Source organism: Oncorhynchus tshawytscha, linkage group LG18 (genome assembly GCF_018296145.1).
Source record: "Oncorhynchus tshawytscha isolate Ot180627B linkage group LG18, Otsh_v2.0, whole genome shotgun sequence".
Taxonomy (NCBI): domain Eukaryota; kingdom Metazoa; phylum Chordata; class Actinopteri; order Salmoniformes; family Salmonidae; genus Oncorhynchus; species Oncorhynchus tshawytscha.
Genome location: NC_056446.1, coordinates 34,502,494 through 34,524,790, shown reverse-complemented (window position 1 = coordinate 34,524,790; position 22,297 = coordinate 34,502,494).

Here is a 22,297-nt window from a genome sequence, read left to right as displayed (position 1 = left end):
GTCTGTCTGTCTGTCTGTCTGTCTGTCTGTCTCTGTCTGTCTCTCTCTCTCTCTCTCTCTCTCTCTCTGTCTCTGTCTCTCTGTCTCTCGCTGTCTCTCTCTCTCTGTCGCTCTCTCTCTGTCCCTCTCTCTCTCTCTCTGTCTCTCTGTCTCTCTGTCTCTCTCCTCTCTCTGTCTCTCTCTCTCTCTGTCTCTCTCTCTCTCTGTCTCTCTCTGTCTCTCCCTCTCTCTCTCTGTCTCTCTCTCTCTCTGTCTCTGTCTCTCTCTCGCTCTCTCTCTCACACACACAGCACATCTGCATACATACAAACACACGTTTCCAGTTGACCTTGCCTCTTCTACCACTCGTTCTACTTCACAAAAACGCATTCAGATATATACTTAATGACCCAATGACAGAGATTCTCTCCTATATGGTGTTTACTCAACAACACTGACACCCACACACCACACAGTGCTCTCACCTAATTACTAAATGCTGCACATACTGTTTACAAACAAACACGCACACTGAATGCCTTAAATAAATACACCAATCATACACACACACACATGCACACGCACACACTCTGACCTCCCCTTTCCTCCTTCTCCAAATTAGCAAATTCACACCACCTGGTTTGCCACATAGCCAGCTCTGACCCTGACTTGCCCCTCCCCATCCAGCCAGCTCTGACCCTGACTTGCCCCTCCCCATCCAGCCAGCTCTGACACAGTGTGATGTGATGCGGTATACAGTGGGAAGAGCAGGCAGGTAGATTCTTTGAAATGGAAAGAGGTCTGTTTATAGGGCAGCTCTGGAGAAGCACAAGGCTGGAAGGGGGAGGGAGGGAGGGAGGGAGGGAGGGAGGGAGGGAGGGAGGGGGAGGGAGGGAGGGAGGGAGGGGGAGGGAGGGAGGGAGGGAGGGAGGGAGGGAGGGAGGGAGGGAGGGAGGGAGGGAGGGAGGGAGGGAGGGAGGGAGGGAGGGAGGGAGGGGGAGGGAGGGAAAGAAGAGGGGAGCTGTTTTCAACAACTCTCTACTCCTCCGGAGCACATTGCCTTCTACCTGACACCTTCTCTTCTAGCAGGAGGATAAGAAACATGCTCGCTTTGAGAGGGGTACACCGATGCAAGGACATAGAGTGGTAGGTGATGAAGCACAGATATGTGCATGCAACGGCATCTACCCACACACACACACACGCGCACACACACACACACACGCACACACGCACACACACGCACACACACAGACACTCACACGCGGACACACACACACAGATACACACACGCACACACACAGACACAGAAGCACACACGCAGACAAACACACACAGACACACAGACACACACGCACACACACACGCACACACACACAGACACACACATGCACACACACACACAGACACACAGACACACATGTACACACACACAGACACACACAGACACACACACAGACACACACAAGCACACGCAAACACACATACAATATGTATTGGCTGGATTTGTGTCCCAACCTGTACTGCCATCTCTTACTATATATGTTGGTCTACTGCCAGATGGATCTGGGTGCTGCAGCCTCCATCTATCAACATCTATTCACATCTATGAACATCTATCCACATCTATCAACATCTATCCACATCTATGAACATCTATCCACATCTATGAACATCTATCAACATCTATGAACATCTATCAACATCTATCAACATCTATGAACATCTATCCACATCTATGAACATCTATCAACATCTATGAACATCTATCAACATCTATCAACATCTATCAACATCTATGAACATCTATCAACATCTATGAACATCTATCCACGTCTATTTATTTATTTATTTTATTTCACCTTTACTTAACCAGGTAGGCAAGTTGAGAACAAGTTCCCATTTACAATTGCGACCTGGCCAATATAAAGCAAAGCAGTTCGACAGATACAACGACACAGAGTTACACATGGAGTAAAACAAACATACAGTCAATAATACAGTATAAACAAGTCTATATACAATGTGAGCAAATGAGGTGAGAAGGGAGGTAAAGGCAAAAAAGGCCATGGTGGCAAAGTAAATACAATATAGCAAGTAAAACACTGGAATGGTAGTTTTGCAAAGGAAGAATGTGCAAAGTAGAAATAAAAATAATGGGGTGCAAAGGAGCAAAATAAATTAATTAATTAAATACAGTTGGGAAAGAGGTAGTTGTTTGGGCTAAATTATAGGTGGGCTATGTACAGGTGCAGTAATATGTGAGCTGCTCTGACAGTTGGTGCTTAAAGCTAGTGAGGGAGATAAGTGTTTCCAGTTTCAGAGATTTTTGTAGTTCGTTCCAGTCATTGGCAGCAGAGAACTGGAAGGAGAGGCGGCCAAAGAAAGAATTGGTTTTGGGGGTGACTAGAGAGATAAACCTGCTGGAGCGTGTGCTACAGGTGGGAGATGCTATGGTGACCAGCGAGCTGAGATAAGGGGGGACTTTACCTAGCAGGGTCTTGTAGATGACATGGAGCCAGTGGGTTTGGCGACGAGTATGAAGCGAGGGCCAGCCAACGAGAGTGTACAGGTCGCAATGGTGGGTAGTATATGGGGCTTTGGTGACAAAACGGATTGCACTGTGATAGACTGCATCCAATTTGTTGAGTAGGGTATTGGAGGCTATTTTGTAAATGACATCGCCAAAGTCGAGGATTGGTAGGATGGTCAGTTTTACAAGGGTATGTTTGGCAGCATGAGTGAAGGATGCTTTTTTACGAAATAGGAAGCCAATTCTAGATTTAACTTTGGATTGGAGATGTTTGATATGGGTTGGGAAGGAGAGTTTACAGTCTAACCAGACACCTAAGTATTTGTAGTTGTCCACGTATTCTAAGTCAGAGCCGTCCAGAGTAGTGATGTTGGACAGGTGGGCAGGTGCAGGTAGCGATCGGTTGAAGAGCATGCATTTAGTTTTACTTGTATTTAAGAGCAATTGGAGGCCACGGAAGGAGAGTTGTATGGCATTGAAGCTTGCCTGGAGGGTTGTTAACACAGTGTCTATGAACATCTATCCAAAGCTATCCACATCTATCCACATCTATCAACATCTATTCACATCTATCAACATCTATCCACGTCTATGAACATCTATCCACATCTATGAACATCTATCCACATCTATTAACATCTATCCACATCTATCAACATCTATCCACATCGATCAACATCTGTCCACATCTATCAACATCTATCCACATCTATCAACATCTATCCACATCTATCCACATCTAAGAACATCTATCCACATCTATCCACATCTATGAACATCTATCCACATCTATCCACATCTATCAACATCTATCCACATCTATCCACATCTATCAACATCTATCCACATCTATCAACATCTATCCACATCAATCAACATCTGTCCGCATCTATCCACATCTATCAACATCTATCCACATCTATCCACATCTAGCCGCATCTATCCACATCTATGAACACATATCCACATCTATGAACATCTATCCACATCTATCAACATCTATCCACATCTATCAACATCTATGAACATCTATCCACATCTATGAACACATATCCACATCTATCAACATCTATCCACATCTATCAAAATCTATCCACATCTATCAACATCTATGAACATCTATCCACATCTATGAACACATATCCACATCTATCAACATCTATCCACATCTATCAACATCTATCCACATCTATCAACATCTATGAACATCTATCCACATCTATGAACATATAACCACATCTATGAACATCTGTCCACATCAATCAACATCTATAAACATCTATCCACATCTATGAACATCTATCTACATCTATCAACATCTATCAAAATCTATCCACATCTATCCACATCTATGAACATCAATCCACATCTATCAACATCTATCCACATCTATCCACATCTATCAACATCTATGAACATCTATCCACATCTATCAACATCTATGAACATCAATCCACATCTATGAACATCTATCCACATCTATCAACATCTATCCACATCTATCAACATCTATCCACATCTATCCACATCTATCTGCATCTATCCACATCTATCCACATCTATGAACATCCTATCCACATCTATGAACATCTATCCACATCTATCAACATCTATGAACATCTATCCACATCTATGAACACATATCCACATCTATCAACATCTATCCACATCTATCAAAATCTATCCACATCTATCAACATCTATGAACATCTATCCGCATCTATGAACACATATCCACATCTATCAACATCTATCCACATCTATCAACATCTATCCACATCTATCAACATCTATGAACATCTATCCACATCTATGAACATATAACCACATCTATGAACATCTGTCCACATCTATCAACATCTATAAACATCTATCCACATCTATGAACATCTATCCACATCTATGAACATCAATCCACATCTATCAACATCTATCCACATCTATCAACATCTATGAACATCTATCCACATCTATCCACATCTATGAACATCAATCCACATCTATGAACATCTATCCACATCTATCAACATCTATCCACATCTATCAACATCTATCCACGTCTATGAACATCTATAAACATCTATCCACATCTATGAACATCTATCCACATCTATGAACATCTATTCACATCTATCAACATCTATCCACATCTATCAACATCTATCCACATCTATCAACATCTATCCACATCTATCAACATCTTTGAACATATATCAACATCTATCCACATCTATGAACATCGATCCACATCTATGAACATCTATTCACATCTATCAACATCTATCCACATCTATCAACATCTTTGAACGTCTATCCACATCTATCCACATCTATCAACATCTATCCACATCTATGAACATCTATGAACATCTTTCAACATCTGTCCACAATCTATCCACATCTATGAACATCTATGAACATCTATCAATATCTATCCACCCAGACTAATGAGTTTATACAGACAACTAGGCTGGGTAAGGTAGGGTAGGGAAAGGTAGGGTGGGTAGGGTAGGGTAGAGTATAGGGTAGGGAAGGGTTGGGTAGGGTAGGGTAGGATTATGGGGGACAGTAGTGTATGGGGTAAGATAAGGTGTAGGTTAAGGTTGGGTAGGGTAGGATTATTGGGGACAGTAGTGTATGGGGTAAAATAGGGTATAGGGTAGGGTATAGGGTAGGGTTGGGTAGGATAGTGTAGGCAGAGATTGCATGTGCCTGGTATCCAAACATGCATGCTTTTAGATATGGTCACCGGTCAAATGTGTGTAGCAAGCTACCTAGTTTAAATATCAACAGTACTGCCACAGCAGCTGCAGCAAAACATTTGATTTACACTTGATAATACTTTATTTATATGGTCAATATTGGGTCTGGCTGCCTGCTAGCTTATGACTCTCTATGACTCTCCGACCAAACTCAATCCCTTTCTTCAGTCAGGAGATGCACTTGTGTCACGACAGCATCAACACAGGTAGTCTACACTCTAGCTAACCACCATACACTACAATATCCACACAACACAGGTAGTCTACACTCTAGCTAACCACCATACACTACAATATCCACACAAGCCACTAGCCAGCCAGCCATATACTGTATCATCAAATCAAATCAAAGTGTATTTGTCACGTGCGCCGAATACAAAAGGTGTAGTAGACCTTACAGTGAAATGCTTACTTACAGGCTCGAACTAATAGTGTAAAAAAGGTATTAGGTGAACAATAGGTGCGTAAAGAAATACAAGACAACAGTAAAAAGACAGTGAAAACCAGTAACGAGGCTACATACAGACACCGGTTAGTCACGCTGATTGAGGTAGTATGTACATGTACAGTCGTGGCCAAAAGTTTTGGGAATGACACAAATATAAATTTTCACAAAGTTTGCTGCTTCAGTGTCTTTAGATATTTTTGTCAGATGTTACTATGGAATACTGAAGTATAATTACAAGCATTTCATAAGTGTCAAAGGCTTTTATTTACAATTACATGAAGTTGATGCAAAGAGTCAATATTTGCAGTGTTGACCTTTCTTTTTCAAGACCTCTGCAATCCGCCCTGGCATGCTGTCAATTCACTTCTGGGCCACATCCTGACTGATGGCAGCCCATTCTTGCATAATCTGTCACGAATATTACCGAAGGTGACTCCCCTTCTTGTTCGGGTGGAGCTCGGTGGTCGTCGTCACCGGTCTACTAGCTATCGCCGATCCGTTGTTCTGTGTTCCTTTGGTTTTGTCTGATTGGTATCACCTGTTTCTCGTTTGGTTGTTAGGGTAGGGTTATATATAGTTTGTTCAGCCCGCTTCTGTTTCGTGCGGGCTTGTTAGTCTGTTTTGTTGTTTGAGTGTATTTTGTTTGTATTTGGGTTTCACGCTGTCCGTTTATATTTCTGATCATTTGTTTTTCTACTTTTGGTTCATGTTATGTTTCCGAGACATTAAAGCGTGTTTTTTCCCACATCTTTTGCTCTCTGCGCCTGACTCCACACCTCCTCACTCATTTATCGTAACATAATTAATGCTTGGAGTTTGTCAGAATTTGTAGGTTTTGAGGATTGAGGATTGACCACTCTTGAGGATTGACCACAAGTTCTCAATGGGATTAAGGTCTGGGGAGTTTCCTGGCCATGGACCCAAAATATCAATGTTTTGTTCCCCGAGTCAAATAGTTATCCCTTTTGCCTTATGGCAAGGTGCTCCATCATGCTGGAAAATGTATTGTTCGTCACCAAACTGTTCCTGGATGGTTGGGAGAAGATGCTCTCTGAGGATGTGTTGGTACCATTCTTTATTCATGGCTGTGTTCTTAGGCAAAATTGTGAGTGAGCCCATTCCCTTGGCTGAGAAGCAACCCCACACATGAATGGTCTCAGGATGCTTTACTGTTGGCATGACACAGGACTGATGGTAGCACTCACCTTGTCTTCTCCGGACAAGCTTTTTTCCGGATGCCCCAAACAATCAGAAAGGAGATTCATCAGAGAAAATTACTTTACCCCAGTCCTCAGCAGTCCAATCCCTGTACCTTTTGCAGAATATCAGTCTGTCCCTGATGTTTTTCCTGGAGAGAAGTGGCTTCTTTGCCGCCCTTCTCGACACCAGGCCATCCACCAAAAGTCTTTGCCTCACTGTGCATGCAGATGCACTCACACCTGCCTACTGCCATTCCTGAGCAAGCTCTGTACTGGTGGTGCCCCGATCCCTCAGCTGAATCAACTTTAGGAGACGGTCCTGGCGCTTGCTGTATTTTCTTGGGTGCCCTGAATCCTTCTTCACAACAATTGAACCGCTCTCCTTGAAGTTCTTGATGATCTGATAAATGGTTGATTTAGGTGCAATCTTACTGGCAGCAATATCCTTGCCTGTGAAGCCCTTTTTTGTGCAAAGCAATGATGACGGCATGTGTTTCCTTGCAGGTAACCATGATTGACAGAGGAAGAACAATGATTCCAAGCACCACCTTCCTTTTGAAGCTTCCAGTCTGTTATTCGAACACAATCAGCCTGACAGAGGGATCTCCAGCCTTGTCCTCGTCAACACTCACACCTGTGTTAACGAGAGAATCACTGACATGATGTCAGCTGGTCCTTTAGTGGCAGGGCTGAAATGCAGTGGAAGTGTTTTGGGGGGATTCAGTTCATTTGCATGGCAAAGAGGGACTTTGCAATTAATTGCAATTCATCTGATCACTCTTCATAACATTCTGGAGTATTTGCAAATTGCCATCATACAAACTGAGGCAGCAGACTTGTGAAAATTAATATTTGTGTCATTCTCAAAACTTTTGGCCACAACTGTAGATATGGTTAAAGTGACTAAGCATATATGATGAACAGAGAGTAGCAGTAGCGTAAAGAGGGGTTGGTGGGTGGTGGGACACAATGCAGATAGCCCGGTTAGCCAATGTGCGGGAACACTGTTTGGTCGGGCCAATTGAGGTAGTATGTACATATGTACATGAATGTAGAGTTGAAGTGTATGCATATATGATAAACAGAGTGCAGCAGCAGCGTAAAAGAGGGGTTGGGGGGTCACACAATGCAAATTGTCCGGGTAGCCATTTGGTTACCTGTTCAGGAGTCTTGTGGCTTGGGGGTAAAAACTGTTGAGAAGGAGGGGACTGAGCACACACCCCTGGGGGGCTCCAGTGTTGAGGATCAGCGTGGCAGATGTGTTGCTACCTACCCTTACCACCTGGGGGTGGCCTGTCATGAAGTCCAGGATCCAGTTGCAGAGGGAGGTGTTTAGTCCCAGGATCCTTAGCTTAGTGATGAGCTTTGAGGGTACTATGGTGTTGAACACTGAGCTGTAGTCAATGAATAGCATTCTCACATAAGTGTTCCTTTTGTCCAGGTGGGAAAGCGCAGTGTGGAGTGCAATAGAGATTGCATCATCTGTGGATCTGTTTGGGCAGTATGCAAATTGGAGTGGGTCTATGGTTTCTGGGATGATGGGTTAGAAGATTATGAATAATAAATTCTGAAGTTGTTTTTTTTTGAGCATTGAAGATAAATCACAATCAGTCAAAAAAAAATCAAGTTAGCTATCCAGCTATCTAGTCATCAACATAAAATATAAAAACAAATATCGCTACAGAGTGTGTTATGAATTTCAAGACATGAATAATGAACATTTTTTTCAGATCAAGTGTGCCTGCAGGTGCCCTTTCATTTTGAGCACTTTCCCCTGATAGGTCTGTGCAAGGCCCTGCCTGATACAAATTTAAGGCCAACCCGAACCATACAGGGCTTGATTGGATATTTTCTGTTCGCACAACCTGGACTCAGAGCATTTCGTTTTATTCTGTATGTAAATCCGAGACGCTCCATTTAGTATTATATGTTACGTTTTGTATGGTATGCATTAATTTGTGGATCTTCATCATCTTCGTATTATAAGTTATGATTTACAATTAGTATATGTTTATGAATTGCAATTCTTACAATGTGTTACGAATTGGCAAAACATGCAATATGTTTTATGATTTTGATAAACATATGATATATTACGAATTCCAATCTGTTGTTGGAAAGTTGGCTAACGTTAGCTAGCTGGTTAAACGTTAGCTAGGCTAGGGGCTAGGGTTAGGGCTTAGGGTTAAGGTTTAGAGTTAGGTTAAAGGGTTAAGGTTAGGATTGGGTTAGGGGAAGGGATAGCTAAAAGGATTAAGGTTAGGATTGGGTTAGGGGAAGGGATAGCTAAAATGATTAAGGTTAGGATTGGGTTATGGGAAGGGATAGCTAAAAGGATTAAGGTTAGGATTGGGTTAGGGGAAGGGATAGCTAAAAGGATTAAGGTTAGGATTGGGTTAGGGGAAGGGATAGCTAAAAGGTTTAAGGTTAGGATTGGGTTAGGGAAGGGATAGCTAAAAGGATTAAGGTTAGGATTGGGTTAGGGAAAGGGATAGCTAAAAGGATTAAGGTTAGGATTGGGTTAGGGAAGGGATAGCTAAAAGGATTAAGGTTAGGATTGGGTTAGGGAAGGGATAGCTAAAAGGATTAAGGTTAGGATTGGGTTAGGGAAGGGATAGCTAAAAGGATTAAGGTTAGGATTGGGTTAGGGAAGGGATAGCTAAAAGGATTAAGGTTAGGATTGGGTTAGGGAAGGGATAGCTAAAAGGATTAAGGTTAGGATTGGGTTAGGGAAGGGATAGCTAAAAGGATTAAGGTTAGGATTGGGTTAGGGGAAGGGATAGCTAAAAGGATTAAGGTTAGGATTGGGTTAGGGGAAGGGATAGCTAAAAGGATTAAGGTTAGGATTGGGTTAGGGGAAGGGATAGCTAAAAGGATTAAGGTTAGGATTGGGTTAGGGGAAGGGATAGCTAAAAGGATTAAGGTTAGGATTGGGTTAGGGGAAGGGATAGCTAAAAGGATTAAGGTTAGGATTGGGTTAGGGGAAGGGATAGCTAAAAGGATTAAGGTTAGGATTGGGTTAGGGGAAGGGATAGCTAACATGCTAAGTATTTGGAAAGTAGTACGTCTAGTCTATGAGAGCAGGCTGGTTCCCGTTGTCCTTTACACCATTATTTGTCATTCTTGTTCTCAGTCTTTTTAGTTAGTAAGACAATTTGTTTTCAGCACTTTAGTTTCCATGACTGATCCAAACTTGCTTTCGCATTGGCTCTCTCTTGTCCCTCTGCAGCAGACATATGGTGAGAAGTATGTTTGAATCGCAAAAAAAATGTATTTCCGAATCACAATGCATATAGAATCGTGAGAATCTCAGTACATGTCATATTGGCACCTAAGTATTGTGATAATATCATATTGTGAGGTCCCTGGCGATTCCCAGCCCTAGCTAACTGCTAATCATACAAACACAGTCTGGAACATGCTAAACCCCATTAGCTAGTGTTTTGCCTGATGTTCCCCAAGGCTAATAAGCTCAAGTTGAGTTTCGAAAGCATGAGCTAATTTAGGACACGTCTGAAGAGACTATGTGACTGGCTACAGCTCTTGGTCACTGGAGGGCCCTTCGCAGCTGCCACTGTGTGTGCATGTAAGCGTGAAATGCATATTTGCTGCAGGAGGACTCTAGAATACTAATCATAAATTCAGCCCGTCAGAAGAAAGGAGGGTAACTCCTCTGTGCCTCAACAGGAAAGTACAGCCTGTGTTCAGAAGGAAACAATCTGAAGACAGACAACATGAAATGTTACTCTGATACTGATAAATGGGTTATGTAACTGGGATATAGTGATCGAAGAAAGGGAATCCTTATGCATGTGCATGTATTTCACACACACACACACACACACACACACACACACACACACACACACACACACACACACACACACACACACACACGGTGGCAGGTAGACTAGCGGTTACCGAAAGGTTTCTAATTCGAATCCCCAAGCCGACAAGGTGAAACATCTGTCGATGTGCCCTTGTGCAAGGCTCTTAACCCTAATTACTCCAGGGTCGCCGTTGATAATGGCAGACCCACTCTCTAAGGCTGTCTCAGGGAAAGTTGGGATATGTAACAACAACAAAAACATTTCCAGTTCAAACATGCATAAAAAACCCACTTGCACATGTGTGAAATGGGACAAATGTTAGCACCCATCAAATTATTATGATTTGCATACACACATTCACTTTGATTGAGCCAAGGTATACAATTAGCTCCAAAGGTATTGGGACAGTGACACATTTTTTGTTGTTTTGGCTGAGTACTCAAGCACTTTGGATTTGAAATCACATAATAACTAAAGCAGACTTTAATTTGAGGGTATTTTCATCCATCAAACCCGTGTGCATTCATGCCACATCGTGTCAATCATTCTAATTTACACTGATAGGCTCATGAAAGGCCTAATCAGAGAAAATATGTTTGAATGTGCGAGCAGCATCAGTGTGTCTGTAGTGATTCCTGAATAAGTTTCAAATGATGGTCTTATCCTCTATGGGTTCGGTGCGTTCGTATAATGCATGTAGCTCAGTCGGTCGGTGCCGTTCAATTCATGTGGGGATGAAAGCTAATGAGGAAGAGAGCGCGCGGTGCCCCCACGGTGGAATGAGCAAGATATTCCCTCACCCCCTTCACGGGTGTCGCTTGCTGTCATTTACCACCGGGCACCGGCTTTTCCGGCATGTAGGAAACTGTTGCGCTAATAAAATCAAACCGCGGGACTATAGAGGAGGAAAAGTGGGGGGGAAGGGGAAAAGACGACAGGGGGTGTATAGGCTACGAAACAGGCGGTCTCTCCTCTCTAGCCTACAAAAGCAAATTGACCATAAATCTAATTCTCTGTTGCGAGGGCGGGTGGAGAGAGAGAGACAGAGAGCGAGAGAGAGAGAGAGAGAGAGAGAGAGAGAGAGAGAGAGAGAGAGAGAGAGAGAGAGAGAGAGAGAGAGAGAGAGAGAGAGAGAGACAGAGAGCGAGAGAGAGAGAGAGAGAGCAGAGAGAGAGAGAGACAGAGAGAGAGAGAGAGACATAGAGCGAGAGAGAGAGAGAGAGAGAGACAGAGAGAGAGAGAGAGAGAGAGCGAGAGAGAGTATACGGGAAGGAAAAAGCAAATAGCAAAGCGATGCCAATTAGACCGGCAAAACCGTCCCGGAGCAGTGGAGAGCATAGCCACTGCACTACTTCTGCGTCGTTGGTTTCATAAAGTCACAATTTCGAAGATATTATTTTCTCTGTTGGCTTCAATGCTGGTGGCACGAATGGAATGTTCTTATTAACGTCACTGACGGCCACAGCAGTTGGACTGCATTTTAAATCTGTGTGCTGTGTCTCGCTCTCAGCGGATTGAACGGACGTTCCCTGAACCTGCTGCGAAGGAATAGGGGGATTTCAGCACCCTGGACAACGACTAGCAGTTTACGTAAACCGGTTCGCTAAACTCACCAAATACTGGTAAATATTCAAATGTTGTTTTTTGCGTAATGTTTTAGCACAGTTATAAGGGGAAAATTACATTGTGAAATGTGAATGAGACCTGTCAAAACATTGGCATAACTTGAATAAATTCGAGAAGGGTGAGATATCCTTCACAAAGGCGATAATTGGGTTTAGGGGGAGTTAGGTCAGTTTGTCATATCTCCAGAAGGATGCCGAAACTGTGTGCTCTGTTTGAATATGGACGCTGCAGCAGCCCGCTATCCTCGCAAGTTTATTAGGCTTGGGGCAATTCCACGGTACCAGAATCACGCCAGTCTCTGTTTTATTTTCACTTTAAAAGTATGCCAGACAAAAACAGTTGATTGCAAAAAGTTAAACAAACCATACAACTCTATGCACAATGGCTACTTTTAACAATTTCCAATGAACATTTTCTAGAAGAACAGTGCAGATGTAAAGATAGGTAACAGAATTACAGTAAACCCTTCCTTCGTTTTTTATGTGAACAGTTTTCCAAAAGCTGTTAAGTATATACTCAGGACTTAAGAGTCAAAGACGTGTGCAGAAATAATGGGGTGTCAGCTATGACAGGACACCTTGAGTTTGAAAAACATCTCTTTTGGTTATTGAACTACAGTAAGTGAAGTGGATTAACACCCAGCAACATAATGACGGTAACAGAATGATGCTAACAGAATGATCAAATCAAATTGTATTTGTCACATACACATGGTTAGCAGATGTTAATGCGAGTGTAGCGAAATGTTTGTGCTTCTAGTTGCAACAATGCAGTAATAACAAACGAGTAATCTAGCTAACAATTTCACAACAACTACCTTATACACACAAGTGTAAAGGGATGAAGAATATGTACATAAAGATATATGAATGGGTGATGGTACAGAAAGGCATAGGCAAGATGCAGTAGATGGTATCGAGTACAGTATACACATATGAGATGAGTAATGTAGGGTATGCAAACATTATATTATTATATTATTATTATATCACTATATTAAGTGGCATTGTTTAAAGTGTCTAGTGATACATTTTTACATAAATGTTTCCATTATTAAAGTGGCTGGAGTTGAGTCAGTATGTTGGCAGCAGCCACTCAATGTTAGTGGTGGCTGTTTAACAGTCTGATAGCCTTGAGATAGAAGCTGTTTTTCAGTCTCTTGGTCCCTGCTTTGATGCACCTGTACTAACCTCACCTTCTGGATGATAGCGGGGTGAACAGGCAGTGGCTCGGGTGGTTGTTGTCCTTGATGATCTTTATGGCCTTCCTGTGACATCAGGTGGTGTAGGTGTCCTGGAGGGCAGGTAGTTTGCCCCCAGTGATGCGTTGTGCAGACCTCACTACCCTCTGGAGAGCCTTACGGTTATTTTCCTGACACCACACTCCGAGGTCCCTCACCTCCTCCCTGTAGGCCGTCTCGTCGTTGTTGGTAATCAAGCCTACCACTGTAGTGTCGTCTGCAAACTGGATGATTGAGTTGGAGGCATGCAAGGCCACGCAGTCGTGGGTGAACAGGGAGTACAGGAGAGGGCTCAGAACGCACCCTTGTGGGGCTCCAGTGTTGAGTATCAGCGGGGTGGAGATGTTGTTACATACCCTCACCATCTGGGGGGCGACCCAGGGTCTCGAAATTGATGACGAGTTTGGAGGGTACTACGGTATTAAATGCTGAGCTGTAGTTGATGAACAGCATTCTCACGTAGGTATTCCTCTTGTCCAGATGGGTTAGGGCAGTGTGCAGTGTGGTTGCGATTGCGTCGTCCGTGTACCTATTCGGGTGGTAAGAAAATTGGAGTGGGTCTAGGGTGTCAGGTAGGGTGGAGGTGATATGGTCCTTGACTAGTCTCTCAAAGCACTTCATGATGACGGAAGTGAGTGCTACGGGGCGGTAGTCGTTTAGCTCAGTTACCTTAGCTTTCTTGGGAACAGGAACAATGGTGGCCCTCTTGAAGCATGTGGGAACAGCAGACTGGGATAAGGATTGATTGAATATATCCGTAAACACACCAGCCAGCTGGTCTGCCCATGCTCTGAGGACGCGGCTGGAGATGCCATCTGGGCCTGCAGCCTTGCGAGGGTTAACACGTTTAAGCGTTTTACTCACGTCGGCTGCAGTGAAGGAGAGTCCACAGGTTTTGGTAGCGGGCCGTGTCAGTGGCACTGTATTGTCCTCAAAGCGAGGAAAAAAGTGATTTAGTCTGTCTGGGAGCAAGACATCCTGGTCCATGATGGGGCTGGTTTTCTTTTTGTAATCCGTGATTGACTGTAGACCCTGCCACATACCTCTTGTGTCTGAGCTGTTGAATTGCAATTCTACTTTGTCTCTGTACTGACGCTTAGCTTGTTTGATTGCCTTGCGGAGAGAATAGCTGCACTGTTTGTATTCAGTCATGTTTCCGGTCACGTTTGGTCATGTTTCCGGTCACCTAGCAGTGGTTCGCGCTTTCAAATTTGTGTGAATGCTGCCATCAATCCACGGTTTCTGGTTTGGGAATGTTTTAATAGTTGCTGTAGGTATGACATCGCCAATGCACTTTCTAATGAACTCGCTCACCGAATCAGCGTATTCATCAATGTTGTTGTTTGGCGCAATGCGGAACATATCCCAATCCACGTGATCGAAGCAATCTTGAAGCGTGGAATCAGATTGGTCGGACCAGCGTTGAACAGACCTGAGCGCGGGAGCTTCCTGTTTTTGTCTCTGTCTATAGGCTGGGAGCAACAAAATGGAGTCGTGGTCAGCTTTTCCAAAAGGAGGGCAGGGGAGGGCCTTATATGCGTCGCGGAAGTTAGAATAACAATGATCCACGGTTTTACCAGACCTGGTAGCACAATAGATATGCTGATAGAATTTAGGGAGTCTTGTTTTCAGATTAGCCTTGTTAAAATCCCCAGCTACAATGAATGCAGCCTCAGGATATGTGGTTTCCAGTTTACATAGAGTCAGATAAAGTTCGTTCAGGGCTATCGATGTGTCTGCTTGGGGGGAATATATGCGGCTGTGATTATAATCAAAGAGAATTCCCTTGGTAGATAATTTCATCAATTCATCAAAGCCATAAGACTGCCATAAAAAGTTAACCAAATTGTTACCCAAACTATCTGCATTGACCAATTTTGCACAAACTCTTTTGAATCATCACATATTCCTACTACTACTGTTTATTATTTATCCTGTTCCTCTGTCCTCCCTTCCTCTGTCTCCCTTCCTCTGTCCTCCCTTCCTTTTTCCCCCCTTCCTCTGTCCTCCCTTCCTCTGTCCTCCCTTCCTTTGTCCCCCCTTCCTCTGTCCCCCCTTCCTCTGTCCTCCCCCTTTGTCCCCCTTCCTCTGTTCCCCCCCCTTCCTCTGTCCTCCCCTTCCTCTGTTGTCCTCCCTTCCTCTGTCCCCCTTCCTCTGTCCTCCCTTCCTCTGTCCTCCCTTCCTCTGTCCTCCCTTCCCTCTGTCCTCCCTTCCTCCATCCTCCCTTCCTCTGTCCTCCCTTCCTCTGTCCTCCCTTCCTCCGTCCTCCCTTCCACCGTCCTCCCTTCCTCTGTTCTCCCTTCCTCTGTCCTCCCTTCCTCTGTCCCCCTTCCTCTGTCCTCCCTTCCTCTGTCCTCCCTTCCTCTGTCCTCCCTTCCTCTGTCCCCCTCCCTGTCCCCTTCCTCTGTCCTCCCTTCCTCTGTCCCCCTTCCTCTGTCCTCCCTTCCTCTGTCCTCCCTTCCTCTGTCCTCCCTTCCTCTGTCCTCCCTTCCACCTTCCCTTCCTGTCCTCCTCTTCCACCATTCCTCCCTTCCACCATCCTCCTCTTCCTCTTCCTCTGTCCTCCCTCCTTCCTCTCTGCCCCCCTCTGTCCTCCCTTCCTCTGTCCTCCCTTCCTCTGTCCTCCCTTCCTCTGTCCTCCCTTCCTCTGTCCTCCCTTCCTCCCTGTCCTCCCTTCCTCTGTCCTCCCTTCCTCCGTCCCCCCTTCCTCTGTCCTCCCTTCCTCTGTCCCCCTTCCTCTGTCCTCCCTTCCTCTGTCCCCCTTCCTCTGTCCTCCCTTCCTCTGTCCTCCCTTCCTCTGTCCCCCTTCCTCTGTCCTCCCCTTCCTCTGTCCTCCCTTCCTCCATCCTCCCTTCCTCTTCCTCCATCCCCCTTCCTCTTCCCATGTCCTCCCTTCCACCATCCTCCCTTCCTCTGTCCTCACTTCCTCTGTCCTCCCTTCCACCATCCTCCCTTCCTCTGTCCTCCCTTCCTCTCAGGATATTTTTCCCATTCTGGAGCGAGTGCATATATGAAGTGACAATTTGATTAATTTTGGAGTATAGGCTAGACCGATTATGTACCAAAGATATCTTCAATCTGTTTTTTCGTTATGTTTTTCTGCTGTGTGTAATATGCGGTAGGCTATGTATTGTATAATTGAACGATCCTTATTTCATTTCAGGGTTGTTTTTTTTGGGGCTTGGGCTCATATATAGGCCTATGTGTAGGCATCAGCTTTATGTGTATGGGTGTTTTGAATGAATCATCACCTTAGAAAGCGCTGTCCATTTCATTGTGTTAGGCTGTGAAACAACATCCACAACAACCATGTTTTACACTTAGTTTCAACTTGTTGTTGAACTTCTCTTTTCAAATTGATCAATCACAGTGAGGTGAATTTTAAAAACTCGACACTGTTTTGGTAATAAGTGTTTGATGTGATTTTCTATTGCATTTGCATGGATGCCAGAGTGGCAATACAAACCTGAGGGACAATAGAGCCCTGAGTACCAGGCCATTATGACCTTATGGTCATTAGTGAGGGTACTACCAATGCCTGTCCATAGTGTGTAAATGGAGAACCCCCCCCACCCCCACCCCCTCTCTTCTAAGTATGCACCTATTCAGATGAGAGGAACTGATGCAGTTTCTGATAGGCCTTTTGCTGTTTGAAATTTTCCATAATAGTGAATATTAAAATAAATCTCCTTCCTAATGAAGCCATAACAATAAAAGACATTGTCCTTCACACTGTGTGAGTAAAAATAGTGTTAGTTGTTAAGTAGGGGTCCCAGACAGACATGAGGAGGACCAACTAACAGAAATAACATTATTCCAGAAGACTGCACTCTGGCGTCCTTGACGCCTGAAAAAAGTCACAGCACCGAAGTAGGAGTTGTGGGTTATGAAGCCTGTGGTGCTATCTTCTGTAAATGCTTAGTTCTCATTAGTCAGGGGCGCAACTTCGGTTTTATAATTGGAGGGGACATCATTTTCTTTTAAATACACTCCAAACAGCCTACTCGACAGCTCGGAGGCGTCCGCATGGTCCTAAAGCACACCATTGCCTCGTTTTGTGTCACAATCCAATGATAAAATTGTGGGGGACAAAAATACAATTTCAGAATGTGGGGGGGGATGGGGGGCATGTTGTCTTGCGCCCCTGTCTTTACTATGTGAACCAACAACAAGTCAATATGTCATGTTGAATTGATTGGAGATTTCTTTGGGCCTGGGTTTTTGAATTTGAATAGTCTCCACAGACACAGCCACCTCTTATTTATTCTAAACTGTTTTTTTTTGTCAACTAGTAAATGTGCAGCACAGTAGACTTGCTAGGTGTGTTTATGTGTGTGTGTGTGTGTGTGTGTGTCCTTGCATTCTTTCAGTAGTGCAGTGAGGAGAGGAGCGGTGCTGTCTCAAGTGACACAGCCTGTTATACACATCTCATCTCCTTGTGGGTCCTCATCTCCTTGTGGGTCCTCATCTCCTTGTGGGTACTCATCTCCTTGTGGGTCCTCATCTCCTTGTGGGTCCTCGTCTCCTTGTGGGTACTCGTCTCCTTGTGGGTACTCGTCTCGTTGTGGGTACTCGTCTCCTTGTGGGTACTCGTCTCCTTGTGGGTCCTCGTCTCCTTGTGAGTCCTCATCTCCTTCTGGGTCCTCGTCTCCTTGTGGGTCCTCGTCTCCTTGTGGGTACTCGTCTCATTGTGGGTACTCGTCTCCTTGTGGGTACTCGTCTCCTTGTGGGTACTCGTCTCCTTGTGGGTACTCATCTCCTTGTGGGTACTCATCTCCTTGTGGGTCCTCATCTCCTTGTGGGTACTCATCTCCTTGTGGGTACTCGTCTCCTTGTGGGTACTCATCTCCTTGTGGGTCCTCGTCTCCTTGTGGGTACTCGTCTCCTTGTGGGTACTCGTCTCCTTGTGGGTCCTCGTCTCCTTGTGGGTACTCGTCTCCTTGTGGGTCCTCGTCTCCTTGTGGGTACTCGTCTCCTTGTGGGTCCTCGTCTCTCTTGTGGGTACTCGTCTCCTTGTGGGTACTCGTCTCCTTGTGGGTCCTCGTCTCCTTGTGGGTCCTCGTCTCCTTGTGGTCCTCGTCTCCTTGTGGGTCCTCGTCTCCTTGTGGGTCCTCGTCTCCTTGTGGGTCCTCGTCTCCTTGTGGGTCCTCGTCTCCTTGTGGGTACTCCTTGTGGGTCCTCGTCTCCTTGTGGGTACTACTCGTCTCCTTGTGGGTACTCGTCTCCTTGTGGGTCCTCGTCTCCTTGTGGGTACTCGTCTCCTTCCTTGTGGGTCCTCGTCTCCTTGTGGGTACTCGTCTCCTTGTGGGTCCTCGTCTCATTGTGGGTACTCGTCTCCTTGTGGGTACTCGTCTCCTTGTGGGTACTCGTCTCCTTGTGGGTACTCGTCTCCTTGTGGGTCCTCGGGTCCTCGTCTCCTTCTGTCTCCTTGGGGTCCTCGTCTCCTTGTGGGTCCTCCTCCTTGTGGGTCTCCTCCTTGTGGGTCCTTGTGGGTACGTCTCCTTGTGGGTACTCGTCTCCTTGTGGGTACTCGTCTCCTTGTGGGTACTCGTCTCCTTGCTGGGTACTCGTCTCCTTGCTGGTCCTCGTCTCCTTGCGGGTACTCGTCTCCTTGCGGGTACTCGTCTCCTTGGGTCGGGTACTCGTCTCCTTGTGGGTCCCTTGTGTCTCGTCTCCTTGTGAGTCCTCGTCTCCTTCTGGGTCCTCGTCTCCTTCTCCTTGGGTCCTCGTCTCCTTGTGGGTACTCGTCTCCTTGTGGGTACTCTCCTTGTGTCTCCTTGTGGGTCCTCGTCTCCTTGTGGGTCCTCGTCTCCTTGTGGGTCCGTCTCCTTGTCTCCTTGTGGGTACTCGTCTCCTTGTGGGTACTCGTCTCCTTGTGGGTACTCGTCTCCTTGTGGGTCCTCGTCTCCTTGTGGGTCCTCGTCTCCTTGTGGGTCCTCGTCTCCTTGTGGGTCCTCGTCTCCTTGTGGGTACTCGTCTCCTTGTGGGTCCTCGTCTCCTTGTGGGTCCTCGTCTCCTTGTGGGTACTCGTCTCCTTGTGGGTACTCGTCTCCTTGTGGGTACTCGTCTCCTTGTGGGTCCTCGTCTCCTTCTGGGTCATCGTCTCCTTGTGGGTACTCGTCTCCTTGTGGGTCCTCGTCTCCTTGTGAGTCCTCGTCTCCTTCTGGGTCCTCGTCTCCTTGTGGGTCCTCGTCTCCTTCTGGGTCCTCGTCTCCTTGTGGGTGTACTCGTCTCCTTGTGGGTACTCGTCTCCTTGTGGGTACTCGTCTCCTTGTGGGTACTCGTCTCCTTGTGGGTACTCATCTCCTTGTGGGTCCTCATCTCCTTGTGGGTCCTCATCTCCTTGTGGGTCCTCGTCTCCTTGTGGGTCCTCGTCTCCTTGTGGGTACTCGTCTCCTTGTGGGTACTCGTCTCCTCGTGGGTACTCGTCTCCTTGTGGGTACTCGTCTCCTTGTGAGTACTCATCTCCTTGTGGGTACTCATCTCCTTGTGGGTACTCATCTCCTTGTGGGTACCAGTGGGGACATTTTTCCGCTCCCCACAAGGAAGAATGCTATTTTAGGCTTAGGGATTAGGTTTAAGGTTGTGGTTACAATTAAATCAAATCTAATTTTATTAGTCACATGCAACAAATACAGCAGGTGCAGACCTTACAGTGAAATGCTTACTTACGAGCCCCTAACCAACAATGCAGTTTAAAAAATACAGATAAGAATAAGAGATAAAAGTAACAAGTAATTAAAGAGCAGCAGTGAAATTACAATCGTAAGACTGTATACAGGGGAGTACCGATACAGAGTCAATGTGCGGGGGCACCAGTTATTTGAGGTAGTATTAAAGTGATTATGCATAGATGACAACAGAGAGTAGCAGTGGTGTAGAGGGTGGGTGAGGGGAGGCACTGCAAATAGTCTGGTTAGCCGTTTGACTAGATGTTCAGGAGTCTTATGGCTTGGGGAAGAGGCTGTTTAGAAGCATCTTGGACCTAGACTTGGCACTCCAGTACCGCTTGCCGTGCGGTAGTAGAGAGAACAGTCTATGACTATGGTGGCTGGAGTCTGACAATTTTTAGGGCCTTCCTCTGACACCGCCTGGTATAGAGTTCCTGGATGGCAGGAAGCTTGGCCCCAGTGATGTACTGGGCCGTTCGCACTACCCTCTTTAGAGCCTTGCGGTCGGAGGACGAGCAGTTGCCATACCAGGCAGTGACACAACCAGTCAGGATGCTCTCAGCGGTGCAACTCCAGAACCTTTTCTACTCCAGAACCCATGCCAAATCTTTTCAGTCTCCTGAGGGGAAAAGGTTTTGTCGTGCCCTCTTCACGACTGTCTTGATGTGTTGTTACCTACCCTTACCACCAGGTGGCGGCCCGTCAGGAAGTCCAAGATCCAGTTGCAGAGGGAGGTGTTTAGTCCCAGGATCCTTAGCTTAGTGATGGGCTTTGAGGGCACTATGGTGTTGAACACTGAGCTGTAGTCAATGAATAGCATTCTCATATAGGTGTTCCTTTTGTCCAGGTGGGAAAGGGCAGTGTGGGGTGCAATGGAGATTGCATCATCTGTGGATCTGTTTCGGCAGTATGGAAATTGGAGTGGGTCTAGGGTTTCTGGGATGATGGTGATGATGTGAGCCATGACCAGTCTTTCAAGGTACTTCATGGCTACAGACGTGAGTGCTACGGGTCAGTAGTCATTTAGGCAGGTTACCTTAGTGTTCTTGGGCACAGGGACTATGGTGGTCTGCTTTAAACATGTTGGTATTACAGACTCAGACAGGGAGAGGTTGAAATGTCAGTGAAGACACTTGCCAGTTGGTCAGTGCATGCTGACAGTACACATCCTGGTAATCCGTCTGGCCCTGTGGCCTTGTGAATGTCGACCTGTTTAAAGGTCTTACTCACATCGGCTACGGAGAGCGTGATCACACAGTCTTCCAGGAACAGCTGGTGCTCTCATACATGTTTCAGTGTTATTTGCCTCAAAGCGAGCATAGAAGTATTTTAGCTCATCTGGTAGGCTCGTGTCACTGGGCAGCTCTTGGCTGTGCTTCCCCTTGTAGTCTGTAATGGTTTGCAAGCCCTGCGACATCCGACGAGCGTCAGAGCCAGTGTAGTACGATTCGATCTTAGTCCTGTATTGACACTTTGCCTGTTTGATGGTTTGTCGGAGGGCATAACGGGATTTCTTATAAGTTTCCGGGTTAGAGTCCCGCTCCTTGAAAGCGGCAGGTCTAGCCTTTAGCTCAGTGTGAATGTTGCCTGTTATCCATGGCTTCTGGTTGGGGTATGTACGTACAGTCACTGTGGGGATGATGTCATCGATGCACTTATTGATAAAGCCAGTGACGGATGTGGTGTCCTCCTCAATGCCGTCCGAGGAATCCTTGAACATATTCCAGTCTGTGATAACAAAACAGTCCTGTAGCTTAGCATCTGCTTCATCTGACCACTTTTTAAAATTTATCTAGTCACTGGTACTTCCTGATTTAATTTTAGCTTGCAATCAGGAATCAGGAGGATATAAATATGGTCAGATTTGCCAAATGGAAGGCGATATAGAGCTTTGTATGCATCTCTGTGTGTGGAGTAAAGGTGGTCCAGAGTTCTGTTTCCTCTGGTTGCACATTTAACATGCTGATAGAAATTTGGTAAAACAGATTTAATTTTCCCTGCATTAAAGT